This window comes from Cricetulus griseus, chromosome 2 (genome assembly GCF_003668045.3).
Source record: "Cricetulus griseus strain 17A/GY chromosome 2, alternate assembly CriGri-PICRH-1.0, whole genome shotgun sequence".
NCBI classification, from domain to species: Eukaryota; Metazoa; Chordata; class Mammalia; order Rodentia; family Cricetidae; genus Cricetulus; species Cricetulus griseus.
In genome coordinates, this window is record NC_048595.1 from 53,754,373 (window position 1) to 53,760,329 (window position 5,957).

Consider the following 5,957-nt stretch of genomic DNA (forward strand, 5'->3'; position numbering starts at 1 on the left):
AACATGTAACGGAATGGACACAACACCACCTGGAAACCAACCCCTACCCACCACACCTTCCTTCCCTTGAAGTTCTTCCTCAGCCTTGGGAAGATAGGCAGTGTGGCACCATTCTGTTCTTCATGGAGTAGTGCATGTGATTAGCTGGCAGTGGAAAAGGGTGAGCTTAGGGGAAAGAAAATCCTACTGTTTGTGGGAAACCTTGACTCTTGCAGCATCTATGACATCCTGAAAATAGTGGTGACTTCGAGATACACCAGGCTCCCGTCTCTGGATCTTGATCTCATATCCACCCCACCCGCACCCCCACCACCACCACCACCTCCCAGCCAACATGGAGGACACAGTAGGCATTCTACAAATACTAACTTCCCTCCCTACAATGTCTGAAAGCTCTGGACTGAAAAATGTACGTCTGGGTTTATCATTGGGTTAAAAGTCCACAGGAAACTGTGGGATAGTCTAGTGACCACTTGTTCACCCCACTCAAGTGATAGTCAAGGAAAACAAACTAGTAGCTGAGGGGAAAAAAACAGAAGAAAAACCCTCTTCCTCTATACTCTAAAAAGAATGACATCCAGAAAATCAACTGTTTCTCAAAGAATCAACAATATTTTTGATGATGGAAGTATGAATAATCAAGCATATGGATTACATTTCCTTAAATTGTATTGCACCTAAGATCCGAGAGGGAAGGGAGGGTGCTAGCAAAAAATGTTTTTCATGTTTTATTAAAACCTCAAGTTTCTGAGAACTACTTTTATGACTAACACACAGACACACTCACATGGGGCAGGGGGATAGAGAGAAAGGGAGAGGGAGGAGAAGAGAGAAGGGAGGGAGATAGAGAGAGAGGGAGAGAGGAGAGGGAAAGAGAGGGAGAGAGACAGCCAGCCTCTGTCCAACTGCCAAAGAATGACCATGAAAACGTTTTCCTCCTCAAAGCTCCGTCCTTGCTCCACCAGCCCCAGTTCCTTGGCACTGGCTTTAGACATTAGAAATCCACGAAGCACAGTGAAATTGGCTCTCAAGTTCCACACACTCACTAAGTATGGGACCTTGAACTGTGCCTTCTGTTTTAATAGTAACTTTCCAAGTTTCACAGAGTATGAGTGTCAGATGGAGTAGGACGTGAAAATACATGTACAGTGTACTTATACATACATATACAGTGAAAATACATATATAGTGAAAAACCTGTACAGTGTAGTGCCTTTAACTTCCTGGGATTGCTTGCTGTACAACCCACCTGTTAATTCTCATTTTGCTCACACCATCCCATATGTCACCAAGCAGACAACTGAGCCACTCTGCGTTCAATGCAGCTAAGCCCCCACACTGAAATGGATAAGGGCTATCATTCAACCAAAGCCCACCAGTTCTGTCACCATGCTGCACATGAGCTGGCTCCAACACCCTTGCCTGAAGACATTCTGTGTCCAGGGACACAGAGTGACTTATTTGCAGGTGGAACGGTGCTGATAATAATAGTGCCTGCGCTGCACGGTGGAAATGAGAATGAAATCAATAAAGAATTATGAAGTACATAGGACCAACTGTGGTAGACTTTACCTTGAATGGAAACATAAGAGAAAGAAAACCAGGCATAGAGATAGGAAGGGAAGAAACGCTCCATTTGGGGATCTAGAATGCTGCTGGGGCCTCTGTTCAGTCTCGATGTGGCCTCTCCTCTTTTCCAGGAAACATTTCTGAAAACACAAACATTCCTAAAAGGCAGGGGATAGCGTTCAGTTCAACATGCACTTACTTACTGTATACATAACCGCACACTGAGCGGTTAAGACTCATACTTCGGGGAAACCTCTGACACCCTGGAGGGTAGTGTCGGGGTGACATGAGATGAACAGAGAGAAACCAGGGAAACTGAAGCTAGGGGCCTGGAGAGATAATCCCCTCCTGCAGCTTTGACCCTAGGCAGACTGTGTGTGACCTGGAGAGGCATTCACCATCAAGTTAGGAAAACTGTAGAGAGCAACAATAAGGTAACAATGTGTGTAATCCCCAATCTCCTCCCCCTCCACTTCAGGTCCAGGGCCTCCCCTGACTGCTGAGCCTGGGAGCAGACAGGAACTGCCAGTGAACGAAAGAGGAAACCAGCAGGCCACTTCCTCTGCTCAATTAAAAAAGAGGATTTTTGTGGAGACCATACTGCACTCACTCATCCCGAGTGCATTTCCTCCCCGTGACAGTGCCAGTTGCCAGCAGCAGCCCAGTGACTAACTCTTCCTCCAGCAGCAAGAGCCAGCCAGCTCCCATCTCAGTGCCCAGATTCCCACTGGATCCAGGTTCTCTGAGAAATGGGGGAAGTTTTTCAGCTTTGGCTGCATCCATCAGCCACTAAAAGAGACAGGAAAAAGCTAAATGAAAGAGAGAGACTACAAAGCCCTCTTCCTGGTCCTGGCAGAGGCCAAAGAAAGAAGGCAGTGAGTAAATGCACTAGCCATCCAAATGCTGCCACTAGAAGTTTGGGCCAAGAGGGTGGTGTGTGGGAGAGGTGGGTGGCTCTTAGGCTGCTTCTCTGGGACAGGGGACAGCTCAGTGTGAGTCAGTTCCCTCTACTCCAGGCATCTCTGGCAACTGGCGTCTTCATTCTGGAGAGCCCCTTCATGAGGGAGCCTTTTTTCCCTGCAGGGGTTCAGGCACATTAGTGAAAGGGTAGTGTGTCATCGGTTTGATGACACATACAGCAGTCTAAGCACCTGGCTGCACAAGAAAGAGGCTCCAGCACACAACAACCAGGTCTGTGCTCAAGGCTGGCTGCAGCTAAGCCCCCACACTGAAATGGATAAGGGCTATCATTCAACCAAAGCCCACCAGCTCCGTCACCAAACAGTACATGAGCTGGCTCCAACATCCTTGCCTGAAGACATTAAGCATCATGATCTCTCAAAAGAACAGTAAATCAGGGGCAGTGTTGAATTAGCAGTTTCTCCTCTAATTGCCTCCACTTCTCCACTACAAAATGGGGATGATGCCCACATCAGTTGCGGGCTCTTTTGAGAACCACAGCAAAATTCTGGGTGAATGGTTGTAGCCACTGATAAGCCACCCATGCTCGAGTAAATAACCAAGACTGTGCTTGTGCAACAACACTGATTAAATGAAGTGGGTCAAATAAATAAATAAATAAATAAATAAATAAATAAATAAACAAATACTAAAGGAGGAAGGGAATTTGTTGGGAAAGAGGGGTTTGGCAAATTGAAAAGGACAAGAAATAATGGGGAACAATGATCAAAGTCTATTATCTCTCTAAATATATATGTTTGCAAAAGTTGGTGAAATAACATATTATCCTTGTACAAAAATAATCTAGAATCGGAACCTGGTTTGAGTCCTTAACTCTGCTTCTAGTTTGCTGTGCAAACTTGGGCCCATCCCTTAGCCCTTCTGAGCTTCAGTTTCATCACTTGTTATGGGGATCATAAAACAGTCTCAGAGTTTTATGACAAAGATCGCATGAGAGAATAACAAAACCTGCCTCCTTATTTTTAAGTCCAAGAAAATAATATACATCTTCTCACTGCAGTGAGTAAACATTTAAAAGTCGCTTCATGAGCAGAGCCTGATGACACCGGCCTGTTCTCACAGCTGCTCTGCAGAGGTAGGCAGGAGGGTGGCATGTTTAACACCACCTTGGGCTACTGAGTGAATTCAACAGTAGTCTGAATAAATTGGTGAGACCCTGTCTCAAATTAAAAAGTAAAAAGGGGCTGGGGATGTAGTTCAGTGGTACAGAGCCCTTGTCTATCATGTGTAAGGCCCAGTATAGGGAGAAGGAAGGAAAGAAACAAAGAAAGAACTAGAGAGGGGGGAGGGAGGGAGGGAAGAAGGAAGGGAGAAAGTAAGGGAGACAGAGAGAGAGAGAGAGAGAGAGAGAGAGAGAGAGAGAGAGAGAGAGGAGGAAAGAAGGAAGGTATGCAGGAAGCCTAATATAGTATTTCAGTCATGGATATTATCATTAATGGACATAATACAGAAAATAACTGGTGAACTTTCTAAGTATTTTGACTAATTCATTTTCTTCAGTACAGGCTAATCTCACTGGATCTCTGAGTTCTTTCTCATGAGATCAGACTACCCTAGGGTTCACCCTTAGACAGTGGACTTGGGGTCACAGGGGTGATCATCCACCTTCCAAAGATGCAGAAGTTACATTCTTGTCACTAATGTCATCTTCCACAGCCTTCCTAAGGATCCATATTCCATGCTGTAGGCTGTGATTGCGGTAGATTGGGATGGCTCCAGGGGTCCTCTACTGCTCACCAGCATCTCCAGTTTACTGAAGGGTACACAGTGGGTCCCTTTTCCTGGTGCCAATGGGCTCTGAAGTTAAAAACCCCTAGGTTCCCACTCTCAAATTATAAAACTTTATTCAAGATGTACAATTCCTAGTACATCGATCTCCTCATCTGACACCCATGACTAATAGCTACACTGCAACACTAGCTGTGTAAGAAATATCTACATAAAATACTCAAGCTCCCTCTCCATAGTCATCAGTCCCCAGAGTAAGCTCAATTATCACTAACATTGCTGCCAATTGCAGTGAACACCTTCCCTTGATGGAACATTGTTGGTCCATGGTAAAAACTGGAAGTATTTTCCAAATGAATTTCATCCTAAGACAGAAGAGAACCCATATGTGTCGCCAAACACCCACCTCATCTACCGTGATAGGAGATTAAGTATCCTACAGAAGAAGAACCAAGGTTCCTCCCTGAGGTCCCCAAAGTGTAAAACTAGCCAGTGGGAGAAGACCAACACTAAGATCAGTTTACAGACTCTTTCCATTCTACCATGAGGATATCAAGAAAGTATTAACTTAAGATAAACTCTTGCACAGAGGTTGAAAACCCTTAGGATAGGTTTACAGAGCTTGGTGAAGTGGACATTCATCTCTGCTACAGGTGTAGTATGAGGATGGTCCAACTAGCATCCTGCATAGCCGGAGTACAGAGTGAGATGGGCAGAAGAGTCAAGTGATGAGGCAGAGTGATGAGTCTCCTTGGAAAGGGAACCCTAACAGTCCCTGCGTAGGAGCCAGAACTAAGCAGACATGGCTCACCCCTGTAATCTCAGCACTCAGGAGGGTGAGGTAGGTCAGTCCAGGGAGCATAGAATTCAACCTTGCCTTATAAAAACCAAATCTCATCATTAGAGTCACTGAAGATGCTTATCCAAGGGGGTGGAGTAATCAACTCTACAAATGTTATTTATGCTGTTTTCCATTTTGACTCCAGACATGGTAAAGGTTTCGTTGCATAGATTTTTATTTGTTTGTTTGCTTGGCTTCATTTTTTTCTTTTTTTGAAACAGGGTCTTATTCTGTAGCCCAGGCCAGTCTAGTATGTATTCCAGGCCGCTCAAACTCACAACAGCCCTCCTACATCTGCCTCCTAGATGCTGGGGATATAGTCATGTTCCTCCACATCTGACTTCTCTGATATGCTTGATCAGTCATCCAAGAGCTTCACCTATCCTAGAAAATTTGGTGACAATGATAATTAAAATGCTAATTTCACCCTACAGTTATACTGAACATGATGGTTTTTCCTTGGTAAGTGAGCAGGTAGTAAATGGGCGAATACCCGTTTTCCCTGCTTGACTTGCCTAGTGCTGCCATGGACTCCTGCACAGTAGGAGTTCTGAGTGTGCCCATTTCATAGACGGAAAAGCTTGGACCAGAGAAGAACAGGAGTTCCTACAGCAATAGGGACAGTGTAAAACAACGTGTGACCCTTGCTAGAAAAGACTTCGCACTACTACAGAATACAGAGGTAGTTTACTGCTAGTTTCACAGACCAATAAAAGTAGCATGAGCTTAGCCATGAAGCTAGTATGTGCTCTGGACATGCCCCCTTTAATACTGGGTTTGCACCTCAATATTTGGAATGGTTTACTGAGCATTCCCATTGTTCACACTGTGCTGCTGG